Genomic DNA, 14,703 nt, shown 5'->3' with positions numbered 1-14,703 from the left:
CACTTTAATAATTCAAACTTCAAGTGTGAACAGTTTCTGATAATAAATGTATCAAAAGTGATTTAATATAAACAAGTGTTATCTTATCTGAAATGAACCCTCAAGGTGTCTTAAAATCTTAGTACTGGAAAGGGCCTGAGAGAACATAGAGTCCAATCCATTCATTGCTTTGAATGAGGAAATGAAGGCCTCGAAAAGGTGTCTTGCCTGGGGGACTGGTTGGGGGCTGATCCAGAACTGGAACATAGTTCTCTTCATTTTCTAGGCCAGTGCTTCCCTCCCCTCTCATGTGGCTGGAGCCTGTGTCAGATATGAAATGTCTTGAGATGTAGTGATTTCAATAATTTCTTTTTTTTTTTTTTTAATATATTTTATTGATTTTGTACAGAGAGGAAGGGAGAGAGATAAAGAGCTAGAAACATCGATGAGAGAGTCATCGATCAGCTGCCTCTTGCACACCCCCTACTGGGGATATGCCCGCAGCCAAGGTACATGCCCCTGACCGGAATCGAACCTGGGTCCCTTCAGTCCCCAAGCCGACGCTCTATCCATTGAGCCAAACCGGTCTCGGCCAATAATTTCTTTATTCAATTCATATGGTCATGCTGTATAGAATCTGATAGATTTATTGCATTTTGAAAATTTGTAGATGACATTATTTATAAAACGATAATCTTGTTAAAACTGTACTCTCTCCTAGGAAGTACAGGCCAACTATAGAATTATCTAAAGAAATTACACTTTTTTAATCTTTTTTTTTTTTTTTTTAGCGTTTGGATCATTGAATATATGTGGGCTCTGGCCTTTCTCCTGTGACTTAAATTTCATTATGCAAAATTTTAACACTAATCTCAGCATCAGCATTTGAAAGTTCTATTTTTTCCATATAATAACTTTTATTTATTTGCATCCATATTTTTTGTTAAACTCTTCTGAACTCGTAAACTTAAAAAAAAAAAAATCCGTAAATGTTAATTATCTTTTCCTGAAACATAATATTGTCTTTCATGAAGGCTTTATTTTAATCCATTCAGCTGATTATGTTTCTTATGTAGAAACCAGGGCTATCTGTGGACATGCAAACATGTCTCCCCTGACGCTTTTCACTATTAGACATAGTCAGTTCTTATACTGTTTAATTTAGTATGTAGTCCTTAGTTCATCTTATTTCTTTTTTCTTTTTATAGTAAATTAGTTGGGGTGACATTGGGTAACAAGATTATATAAGCCTAGGTTTATATAAGCGTGGTTCAGTGGTTGAGCATCGACCTATGAGCCAGGAGATGATGGTTCGATTCCCAGTCAGGGCACATGCCCAGTTTGTGGGCTCGATCCCTACCTAGTAGGGAATGTACAGGAGGCAGCTGATCAATGATTCTCTCTCTCCATCTTCCTACCTGAAATCAATACAAATATTTTTTAAAATATTATATAAGTTTCAAGTCTATAATGCTACCATTTTATTTATTTCATCTTTTGTGAGCAGATTATTTTTCTTTCTATCCTTTGGTAAGGTCTGTGTCATTAGATAAGTTATGGATCAATGGCAGAGTCTGCTAGTGATTTCTGAATGTTCGTTTTCCCTGTCTTCCAAGATGATTGGATCCCTAATTCCTATCTGGGCACAGGCTACCTAGAATAAAGACCATATTCTCAGTCTCACTTGAAATTAAATATGACTAAGTCACGTGTTTGGTCGATGATGCACAGTGGAAATGGCATCTGGGAACCTTTCTTAAAGACATCTGGCATGTACCCTTTGTCTCCCCCATTTTTTCTGCTTCTGTCATTCTGTAGCTTGGAATTCAAATGTGATAGCTACTATTTGAGATATAAAAGTGTGGCAGGATAGTAAGAAGCTAGGAAAATTTCTGGGTAAGTGGAAGGGAAAACGGAATTAAGGCCAAAATGTTTGGGCAACTTGCAGCCAGTTTGTGAATTGCAAGACCTTATCTTCCCCAACCGAGGACACTTAAGAGCAAATGATTAATACCTTTCCTCTCTAACCAGAAAATATAGGAAAGGGGATAGGTGGAAAGGAGAAGGAGTTTTATCTACTGAAAAAAGAAATCAGCAATTTGACAAGATAAAATCACCAGATGCTCTAATTTCTGGGGGGGGGGGGGGGGGGGGGGCACAACAAAGAAAAAGGGGGACCTTGAAATTCAATCTATTTTCTAAGATAGCCAGCAGGGGAACCTTGAAATCTGTAGATGAGAAAAGTATGAAATCCCTAAACTTTCACCTGTTGGGACAATCAGATTAGCTGGGTGCCTTCTTGTGCTGCACATCAAGTATAATTTTTAAATTTTTGCTTGCCTTGCTTCCTTTTTCTTTCTTTCTTTTTAATATATTTATTTATATATTTTTAATTGATTTCAGAGAGGAAGGGAGAGGGAGAGAAAGATAGAAACATCAATGAAAGAGAATCATCAATCAGCTGCGTCCTACCCGCCTCACACTGGGGATGGAGCCTGCAAACTGGGCTCAGGCCCTTAACTGGAATTGAACCGTGGGCTGACACTCTATCCACTGAGCCAAACAAGCTAGGGCTTGCCTTGCTTCCTTAGCAAATTCTCTTGCTTTGCTTCCACACTGCTTGTCTGTCACTCGTTTGAAATCTCTCTTATGAGACTGACTAGAGCTTAGAGGGTATGCTCTTGTTATCAGACAGTCCTCTCCCTCCTACTCGGGCGGCTGGCCAATAACAAGGGCATATCCTAGGGTTGGCAAAGCAGGAAACTGAAAGGATCCGTGGGTTCTGAGGGCATTGTGGAGATATCTGCCGTCCCAGCTCTGGGTCACCTACCTCAAGACTTTTATGTGACAGAGAAATAAACTTTTTTGTTTAAGGTACTCTATTTTGTGTCTCTTACTTCCAAATTAATCATAACTGAGGCTTTGATGATGAACAGGCTGCTGATCTTTTTTGTGGGAGAGAATTGCATGGAAGAGACTAGTTCTTGCCGAAACTGGTTTGGCTCAGTGGATAGAGCGTTGGTCTGTGGACTGAAAGGTCCCAGGTTCAATTCCGGTCGAGGGCATGTACATTGGTTGCGGGCACATCCCTGATAGGGGGTGTGCAGGAGGCAGCTGGTCGATGTTTCTCTCTCATCGACGTTTCTAGCTCTCTGTCCCTCTCCCTTCCTCTCTGTAAAAAATCAATAAAAATATATATATTTTTAAAAAAAGATACTGTGGAGTATTGACCAAAAATAACCTTAATGTTTACTAATAATGAATGGCATCTTAAATCATATTGCATCAATTTAATGAAATAGCTATTTTTTCTTTTTAATATTAAGATATACTGCATACAATACAATTCACTCTTTTTAAAAAATATATATTTTATTGATTTTTAACAGAGAGAAAGGGAGAGAGATAGAGAGCTAGAAATGTCGATGAGAGAGAAACATCAACCAGCTGCCTCTTGCACACCCCCTACCGAGGATGTGCCCGCAACCAATGTACATGCCCTTGACCGGAATCGAACCTGGGACCTTTCAGTCCGCAGACCGAAGCTCTACCACTGAGCCAAACCGGCTTCGGCACAATTCACTCTTTTAATGGGTATGGTTCAATGGTTTTTAGAAACTTGTGTGACCATCACCAGGATCTGATTTGGATCATTTTCATCATCCTAAAAACACACCTCTTGCCCATTAGCAGTCATTGCCTATGCCCTTTTCCCACACTCACTCCTCCAGCCCTAAGCCACCACTAATCTACTTTCTGTCTATATAGATTTGCCCATTCTAGTCATATTATATGAACAACGTTATATAAAACCTACTCTTTTGTGACAGGCTTATTTCATTTAGCATAATGTGTTCAGAATTAATCCATATTATGGCATGTATTAGTACTGCATTCCTGTTTATTGTCAAGTACTAATGCATTGTATATGGTATGAGGTAGGAGTACAAATTCATTCTTTTGTATGTGGATATCCAGTTGTTCTAGCACCATTTGTTGAGAAACCTATTCTCTTCTCCATTAAATTGTCTTAACAAGGATAACCACTTTATTATTCTGATATGGATGATGCGTTCTTAATTTTTAAAAAATTAAACAGCATATAAAAGTGCTCTCTCTCTCAGGAGCACACCCATGCCTTTTTCCCTCTCAGCATACGTCTCCTAAACTCTAAGGGTCCCTAAGAGACTGGCAACCAGGGGAGCAATGGGCAGTGGCAGCTCCTGCTGGGCTAACCCCCGAACCTGTCTCTAAGGCCCCTTTTCTCAAACTTTCCAGTGAGCCAGAGCAGCCCCACCTAGGCTCTCTTCTGTACCTTCTTCCATTCTAAGCCCTTCCTTGTTTCCCTGTCCCAAGCTTTAATGAATGTACTCTCAAAATAAATAAATAGAATGAGCATATAAATAAATAATATAAAAAGTAAAAGGCCCTTAGAATGCCACTTCTAAAAGATAACAACTACTACTACTATAAATGAGTGGATTGGAATAATTGATCTCTAGGGGACCTTCCAGACCTCTGAGTATATAAATTTTTACTAGGAACAAATAATTCCCATAAATACTATTTAACATAAATTCCTATTTGACATGAGTGATTCCCTCATGGCCCAGTGATATATCTATTGATATTTACTACTATATACCACTGATATAGATACTAATATATACCACTTTTGAATATTCAAATATTCAAAAGATATTTGAATATCTTTTATTCAAATATGCTGATCTTTCCTGGAGTATCTAACCGGTTTATTTCTGTTTACTTTGCATTCTGTGTTATGCCAAAGCAAGCATGCTTATGAATGCTATTTGGACTCAAACATTCTGTACCAGAGAGGGCATCACATCTCAGTAGTAGTATAAAGGAATGGCTGAGAGCACAGAATCAGACTGTCTTATTTGAAATTCTAGCTACAGTGGGTATGATCTTGGACAAGTTACTTAACCTATCTGTTGAAAATAGGAACCATATTGCCAAAGTTATGGCAAATTGTAAGGATTAAGGAGATAATAGACATAAGGTGCTTAGGACAGTACCTGGCACTTAGTAAGTGCTTAATGATAAAGCTATATAGCTTCATTGTTATTACTACTAGCATATTCTGGTTTCTGTCACAAAATAGATGATTGTGGAAAGCTGCCTATTGTCTTCACTAGCAGAGAGGTGTGGACAAGGAGCCCAGAATGCTGGTGACCCTTGAGCTCTGGCAAAGGTCAGAGCTACGCACAGACTGTTTAGTCAAGACAAAGGTAGCTGAAGCAACTTCCCAACCAGATAGTCATGTAAATCCTTACTGATAAGACAGTCTGTCACTGACTAAAGGCTGTAGGTGTATCCCAAACTGAATGAAAGGATGGCAAGGCCTGAGCACAGGCAGAATCCTTCGTCTTGGGTTGGGCTCCCGCCTGGCCCCCTAATTTCCAAATTATTATTTCCTGTCTTGTCTCTGTCATTTGTGCTCAGCCCCTCTTCCAGAGCCTGAACCCTGAACCATGCTGAATGTGGGTCATCACAGATGATGTATGACCATCAAATTAGTGCTTTCTAAACTTAATTTGAAATTATTGTGTATAAGGATATGGGGTAGATTTATAGAGTTCTGTATTAACTCCTGTAAGACACAAAGAGTTCATGGCAGCTCCATTTTTTTTTTTTTTCCTAAAGGATTGGAAGAGACAAGAGTAGCTGAAGGTAAAAATGTATCCAAGACATTTATATAGTTGAGACCTTGAACAAAAGCTTTTTAAAAGCTCAATTGACGCCGGGACCGGTTTGGCTCAATGGATAGAGCATCGGCTTGGGGACTGAAGGGTCCCGGGTTCGATTCCGGTCAAGGGCATGTACCTTGGTTGCAGGCATATCCTCAGTGGGGGGTGTGCAAGAGGCAGCTGATCGATGACTCTCTCATCGATGTTTCTAACTCTCTATCTCTCTCCCTTCCTCTCTGTATAAAATCAATAAAAAATATATTAAAATAAATAAATAAATAAAAATAAATAAAAGCTCAATTGACAGGAACAATATATTTGGAGTAGTTTTTGTTTTTGTTTTTTAATATATTTTTTATTGATTTTGTACAGAGAGAAAAGGAGAGAGATAGAGAGCTAGAAACATCAATGAGAGAGAGTCATCAATCAGCACCAGAATTGAACCTGGGTCCCTTCAGTCCCCAAGCCGACGCTCTATCCATTGAGCCATACCGGTTTCGGCTGGAGTAGTTTTTAAAGTGAAAAGCATCAATGTACTTACCCACATTCTTTGTCATGAAAAAAAGTTTCCCCTTTTAGGGAAAGTTATATAGTAGAAATGTTAATTATTTACCTTAAATATATCAATAGTTACTTTAAAGATAAGTGGACCAAATTCTTCAATTTAAAGAATTATTTGTGTGTGTGTGTGTGTGTGTGTGTGTGTGTTTTAATATATTTTATTGATATTTCACAGAGAGGAGGAAGGGAGAGAGATAGAGAGCCAGAAACGTCGATGAGAGAGAAACATCGACCAGCTGCCTCTTGCACACCCCCCACCAGGGATGTACCCGTAACCAATGTATATGCCCTGGACCGGAATCGAACCTGGGACCTTCCAGTCCGCAAACCGACGCTCTACCACTGAGCCAAACCGGCTTTGGCAAAAGAATTATTTAATTGAATAATTATTTGGCAGTTTAGGTTTTTAAAATAATTGTATGCTGCCAAAACCGGTTTGGCTCAGTGGATAGAGCGTCGGCCTGCGGACTGAAAGGTCCCAGGTTCGATTCCGGTCAAGGGCATGTACGTAGGCTGCAGGCACATCCCCAGTGGGGGGTGTTCAGGAGGAGCTGATGGATGTCTCTCTCTCATCGATGTTTCTGGCTCTCTATCCCTCTCCCTTCCTCTCTCTAAAAAAAAATCAATAAAATATATTTTAAAAAAATAAATAAAATAAAATAATTGTATGCTGTTTATAAAAATTTAAAATATAATCTGCTACAAACCATATATTGAGTCATAAAGCAAGTTGAAAAAATATATATTTCATACACATACACATATATAAATATGAATATATAATATAAAATATTAGGATCTTGAAATGTTGAAAGTAAATTAGAATAGAAAATGCTAAGCATGCAAACACTAACCAAAAGAAAGCTGGTGTAATTATATTAATACTAGAGGCCTGGTGCATGGATTCATGCACTGGTGGGGTCCCTTTGCCTGGCTTGTGGGGATCAGGCAGAAACTGGCTTTCTGACATCCCCCAAGGGGTCCTAGATTTCGAAAGGGCATAGGCACTGAGCCTCTAGTAGGCATATAAGATCTTTGGTTAATCTCTTCTTACCCTTCCCCCTACCCTTTTCCCCCTTCCCTCTGAGATTCATCAGTCTATTCCATATTTCCTTGCCTGTGGGTTGAGCATCTGCCCCCTGGTGGTCAGTGCATATCAGAGCTACCAGTGGAACAGTTGAACAGTTTTATATATATATATATATATATATATATATATATATATATATATATATAATCAGACAAAGTAAACTTTAAGGCAAAAGCATTACTAGAGATAAAGAGGACTACTTGACAATGATAAAAGTTTGTATTCACCAGGAAAATACACAACTCTAAATTTGCAGTCACCTAATAACTTAGTCTCAAAATGGGTAAATTGAAAATTGACAGAACTAAAAGAAAAAATAGGCAAACATAGAATCATAGTGAGAGGTTTCCAATATGCCTATCTCAGCAATTTATAGAAAACAAACCAAATCATTAAGGATATAGATTTGAATATGCAAACGAATAAATTTATCTTAATATATATATATATATATATATATATATATATATATATATTATTGATTTCAGAGAGAAGAAGGGAGAGAGAGAAAGTGATAGAAACATCGATGATGAGAGAGAATTATTGATCAGCTTCCTCCTGCATATCCCATACTGGGAATTGAGCCTGCAACCCAAGCTGACCAGGAATCAGACTGTGACCTCCCGGTTCTCAGGTTGATGCTCAACCACTGAGCAACACCAGCTAGGCTGAACTTACCTTAATTGACATATATAGATCATCACATCCAACAATTACAGTTGTTAATTCTTTTAAAGTATGCATAGAACATTTAAACAAATCAATCACATTCAGGATAACTATTTCTATGTTACAAATTACCCATAAATGTAGAGTTAAAATAGCAATTTATTATCTCTCAAGATTCTGTGGTTGATGGCTCAGATAGGTGGTATGCATTTGAGGTCTCCTACGTGACTTCAGTCAGAAATAGCTGGGACTAGAATCCTCTGAAGTCTTGACCGGATTAGACACCCAAGAAGGTGCCTTAGTCACATGTCCTGACAACTTGGTGCTCCTTGGTCTCTTTTCGTTCCTCAAGATAGCTCATCCCCTTGATGGAGAAGTGGCAGTATCACTTAGCAAAAATCACGAGGCTTTGGAGATACTGTTGTGGACATTTTGGAAAATATAATCTGCTACAGAACTTTAGAAAATATAATCTGCTACAAACCATATATTGAGCCATAAAGCAAGTCTCAACAATTTCAGAGAATTAAAATATTCAGAGTATGTTCTCTAATCACAGTGCAATTAAGAAAGACATCAGTAGAAAAAAATAACTAGAAAATCTTTATATCTGAATATTAACTAGGTATACTTGTAAATAAGCCATGTATAAAAAGAAATCACAGCCGGGACTGGTTTGGCTCAATGGATAGAGCGTCGGCTTGGGGACTGAAGGGACCCGGGTTCAATTCCGGTCAAGGGCATGTACCTTGGTTGCAGGCATATCCCCAGTAGGGGGTGTGCAAGAGGCAGCTGATCGATGACTCTCTCTCATCGATGTTTCTAACTCTCTGTCCCTCTCAATTCCTCTCTGTGTAAAATCAATAAAATATATTTAAAAAAAAAAAAGAAATCACAATGGAGATTGGAAAATATTTTAAACTAAATGGTAATAAAATACAAAAGTTGTGAGATGTAGCCAAAGCCATTCCTAGGAAGTTTAGGGAAAAGTACTTTAAATTTTTAAAATAAAATTGAAAGTAAATCACTCTTGTCTTTAAATCAGATTCTCTCTGCTTTCCTATTATTTTATTTTTATTACTTTTTTTCCCCTGCTTCCTTTTATACACCTGCCCGATGCATGTTGGAATTTTTTCCACTGTTGTGGAGACAACTTTTGTGTGTACAGAACTACCTACACACCTGCAGGCATGAATCCTGATTTCAGTGGCTTGGGAAAGGCTATCACAACATGTAATGTAGAGTCCAACCCTGCCAATTGCTGTTTCCATTCTCCTTCTGTCTTCCCACCCAGGGCTAATTTCCCAGGCGGGTGTTTGATTCCCCACTCTAACTGCTCCTGTGATCTCTGGGGCATGCAGGACTAGCTAGCCACAATATTGCCCATATCTCCTGCTTGCCTGATCTCTTCTTTCCTCTAATCTGGTTTACCTGATCTCTTCTTACCTCTCTCACTCTGGGGCTTTGGTCAAATCTAGTTGTGTAACATTCTTTAGTTTTCTCCTTCCTTGATCCAAGGGCTCTTCATTTCTGCAGTCCTTGCCTCTGTGACAGAGACCTACCTCATCCCCTCCAGGCAAGCTCTTCTTTGTGGCATTTCCTTCTTTAAAAAAAAAAAAAATTATTATATATATATATATATATATATATATATATATATATATTATTATTATTATTATTTATATTATTGATTTTTTACAGAGAGTTAGAAACATTGATGAGAGAGAAACATCAACCAGCTGCCTCCTGCACATCTCCTACCAGGGATGTGCCTGTAACCAAGGTACATGCTCCTGACCAGAATTGAACCTGGGACCTTTCAGTCTGCAGGCCGACGCTCTATCCACTGAATCAAACTGGCTTTGGCTGGCCTTGCCTTCTTAAACAAGAGTGCCTGCCTGCTATGGAGCCCTCACCTCTGTTGATTTCTTCCACTCTGTTCTTATTTTTGGAGTCAGTTTCATTTCCTTGTCCTAATTAGTGTCTTCACCACACCTCCTCTGTATTTCTTCCTCATTTGTCAGATTTTTTAAAACTGTTTCTTTTCCTCCCTCCATTCCCACCTGTCCTACCTTCAAGTATCATCTCAAAGGATAATCTGAATGAAACTTCTTTTACAAGTCCCCTTTCTTGTGCCCTCTCCTTACAGGTCTCTCTATTTCACTTACAGCACTCAACTTACTCAACTCAAAATTATAATTACTTCTGTTTACCTATCAAACCCCCTCCCTACTAGATATTCAGGGACTTGAGGGCAAGGATATTTCTTACTCATCTCTGCAGCTCCCGCAGCACACAGCACGGCAGCTGGAACACAGGAGTTGTTCTGGAACTATTTGTTGAATTTATGAGCGTGAGGTCTCTGGGGATAAAGGCAAATATTTCCTTCAGTTTCTAGGCTGGGACCAACAGTGCCTTAACTGGTTTCACTGTTTATCAGGAAATGGTTTGTATGGACCTGGAAGTGCCAGATGAAACAAAGATTTCCATAATACACGTTCATTGATCCTGTAAGGGTTGTCTCATTCATTCATTCATTCATTCATTCATTCATTCAACAAACATTTATTGATGACTAAGTGCTAAACCTACTGCAAAGAAAGGTGACAGGGAATAGGACAAATACCTGAAGGCATTAGTAATCTGGTTTGAGAGTTTGAAACATAAACAGCTGACTGTAGGGCAAAGTGAAATAGGGGCTATAATCCATATAGATCAAATTCGCTGACAGCACTAGTCCTTGATTTCAGGAGGGGAAACTGTTGTGGGGTCAAACCTTGGGTTCAAAATAAGACCACCGGAGGCTGATAATTTATTTATTTTAAAAAAAGCAAACAAGGATTTATTGAACTGGCCAGGTCAGCCGTAAGAGTACCACACGTAGGCGGACCCTACACGACTGCGAGGCTTTAAGGGCAGGTAGTTATTTTTAAAGGTTCTGAGAAGGAAAACCCCCATTCTGCAACAAACTGTTGTTTGGAATTTTCTGCTGTTCTTCCTAGATAAAATGTTGCTTTCTAGTTTGCTTTAGCCCGTTTGAAGAACGATGAAGATAAACTTAGCTGTCTGACCTTGCAGGCCAGAGACCAGATATACCCACAGTCTCAATACCATGCCAGGTGCATTTTTTTTAATTGGATAGAACAGCGTTGTTTTCGAGGCCAGCATCGAGATAACCACTAAGTGTACGTAGGGCTGGCTCTTTATTGAAAAAGAAAGTTCTGTAACCTGTAACCTTGCCCAGAACTTGAACTCATCCTCCCTAAGCCCATTGCGCGATGAACAAAGCAAGTAAGTGAAGGTCGAAGTCAGAATAGTAGGGTTAAAATTCAAACAGTAGTTTTTACCCAAGTATGATTGCTACCATATTTCAGAAACAAGGAGGACATGAGATAAATGAGGAGGGTTCAGAAGAAGAGCAACTTAATTTTTTCCAGTGGACATCATGACACAAGCCCCCTGAACATTTCTGACCCACCACTCAAATCTCTGAACCTCATGGGAGTGGGAGGTAGAGTGGGAAAGAGGAAGCAAGTCAAGTTCCACCAGACCCATGCTGTCTAATTAACCACCTGCCAGATATAGCCACTGGGCACTTGAAATGAGGCTAATCTGAATGGAGATGTACATAAGGGTAAAATATAACTGGATTGTGAAGACTTAGTACACAAAAAATTTTTTATATTGATTACTTATTAAAAATAACACTTTATTGGGTAGAATAAAACATGTTATTAAAATAAATTTCACTTGTTTCTTTTTACTTTTTAAAAATATTTTTATTGATGTTTAAAGAAAGAGGAAAAGAGAGAGAGAAAATGAAACTTCAATATGAGAGGAAAACATGGAGTGGCTGCCTCCTGCATGGGGATCGAGCTCACAACCAGGGCATGTGGCTTGACCAGAACCAAACCAGTAACCTTGTGGGGCATGGGATGATGTCCAACCACTGAGCCATACTGGCCAGGGCACTTTTTACTTTTGTTGTTGTTAATTCTCACCCGAGAATATTTTTCCTATTGATTTTTAGAGAGTGGAAGGGAGGGGGAGAGACAGAGAAACATCGATGTGAGAGAGATACATGGATTGGTTGCTTCCCACATGTAGTAGGGGATCTAGTCTGCAACCCAGGTACATGCCCTTGACCGGAATTGAACCCAAGACCCTTCCGTCTGTGGGCTGACACTCCAACCAGAGCCAAACCGGCCAGGGCTCTTTTTACTTTTTATGGGGCTCACATTGCATTTATTTCTATTGGACAGCCCTGTTTTAAAAACACTTCCCAGGTTGTGGGAGCCTAGAAAATTTGGAAAATATGTGAGGGAAACAGACAGACTTTGACACTGAATCAGGACGCTGACTCGGTGATTCCCAGCCCTGGCCTGTATCCAGACTCCTAGGGACTTCAGTCATCACTTGGGCCTGGGCTGGGGCAAAGTCAAGCCACAGATAGAATCTTGGTTCTCTCCTTTTTGCATTTCTCTGTGACAAAGGTGACGGGGGTTGGTTTGTTTTCTATATTTCTTTCAAGCAGCTTCCTTGAAGACACTGCTTCTGAATGGTGAAGACAGGGGCTAGTGGGGTCTTTCATAATAACAACTAGGCTTCTAGTGGGAACTTATATCCAATTGTTGAACGATCTTTGAAACTGTCAAAGATGATATGAATTATTGACAGCTTTACAACACTTAAAGATGATATGTATTAGTAAAATAAAACCTGGAGGGTGTGAGAATAACCAAGCGTCAGCCCCCGATAACAAAGTATAGCTAGCTGTCCATTGGTGTGTTGATTCCCAACTACCCTACTCTACCCTACTTCCCTTACCCTTTGGTTCCGATCTCTCACAACCCTCTGTCTAATGTTCTCAGATTCTGCCCATTCACCAATATCCTTAACATTCACCTCCAAGCCTTGACTCCTGATATGCCGTTTGCCAGGAATATTATTTAGATCTATATTTATTTTTATGTTTATGTATCTTAACATTGAAAACCATGAGTTTGCAATGATCCGTTCAATTTTATGCAACACCACACAAGCTTCATTCTGTTTTTTTTTTCTTTTTCCATATTTGTACCTCCCTTTTCCAACAGTGAAAAACCACAATCTCATTATCCTTTTTTAAAAAATATATATATATATTTTATTGATATTTTACAGAGAGGAAGGGAGAGAGATAGAGAGCTAGAAATGTCGATGTGAGAGAAGCATCGACCAGCTACCTCTTGCACACCCCCTACCAGGGATGTGCCCACAACCAATGTACATGCCCTTGACCGGAATCGAACCCGGGACCTTTCAGTCTGCAGACCGACGCTCTACCACTGAACCAAACTGGTTTCCGCAGCATCCTTGATGTAGTTACTTATTTTATCAACCGCCCTGTATGCACCAGCCTCCTATCTTTGTAGCTCTTTTCTTATCTGAGCAAATGCTGTCTCCAGTCTACCCAGGTTCCTACACCCCACACTGGCCCTTCCCTGAGGTTATCCTCCTCAGTCTCCCTTACCTCACTGCATTTCTTCTTGCACTCCCACATTTAAAAAAATGTGGAACACTAGAAGACTTATGTACATCCCTGAGTTGGGTCCCCTTCTTCACTGAGGCCCTGTCACACTATTGACTTTTAATAATGGTCTCCACCCACTCTGGGACTCCTTCAGCCTGGCACACACACACTCTCCCCCTTGCCTCACTGTTATGACTACCCGAAACTTTCAAGTACAGCTCATGTGACACTTTGGAGGTGGGGGGAGGGAGCAATCTTCCCTTGCTTTCAAGCTGGACTAGGTTTCCCTGTTGCATAATTCATGGTGTCCTTACCTTTTCCTTCATATCCCTCATCATAATTATGGTTGTGTTGTGAGCAGTTAAACAGACATGAGCAGAGCAAGGGCAAGGGGCCAGGTACAGAAGGTCACCAGGATGGAAGGTCCCAGGGGCCTAGCAAAGCACAATCAATTGTAGGATGGGATCTAGCACCCAGGGTGACTTTTCCTCCCACAGCCTTTCACTGGTCATGCATTTTGGACCAGGACCCTCTTACCTTTCCTCCCTAAGAGGTAAGATCTGTGCCTCAGTTGTATTTCAGCTCCAGGCCCAGAGAAGCAACAAACACAGCCTCAGCTGACATCAGGACCAGCTGGAATAATGTCCCTGTCCTGGTGTTTGCCAATCCATCAGTGGAGACCACAACCCTGAATGGACACACCTGGGAGCTACTGAATTATGTATTGAGATCTTTTCCTAGGACCTCCCCTAAAATCTCCACCTGGAAACCCTTAATGGAGGACCCAGTGGGTCTCCCTCCCAGGTGCATGCCTGTGCTTTTCCCTCCCCCCTCACTCCCCAGGCACATTACTATTAGCTTACTCACTCCCAAGCTCCAAGGGCCCTTCCTTGACCTCTGTAACTTGTTTCCTAAGCTCATTTCTTCTAGCAATTACTTCTTCTACCTCTGTGATTTACCAAATAAATGTTCTCTTACAGCTTGGGTCTTGGCTCTGAATTCTTTCCTAGCCTGAACTCAAGTACCAAGGTTGCTAGTCATGCGGTTTGGACCAGGACATCCTGAACTTTCCTCCCTAGAGATAAGATCATTGGATTTCTGTTATCTGTCTCCCTGAGTGGGTGATTTAAGCTGTTTTCCCTCTAGCTGGGGAGAAGTGCAAACCTTTATAGGTGGCT

Source organism: Pipistrellus hanaki (genome assembly GCF_964339955.1).
Source record: "Pipistrellus hanaki genome assembly, chromosome: 1".
Classification (NCBI taxonomy): Eukaryota; Metazoa; Chordata; class Mammalia; order Chiroptera; family Vespertilionidae; genus Pipistrellus; species Pipistrellus hanaki.
This window is presented reverse-complemented; position numbering follows the sequence as displayed.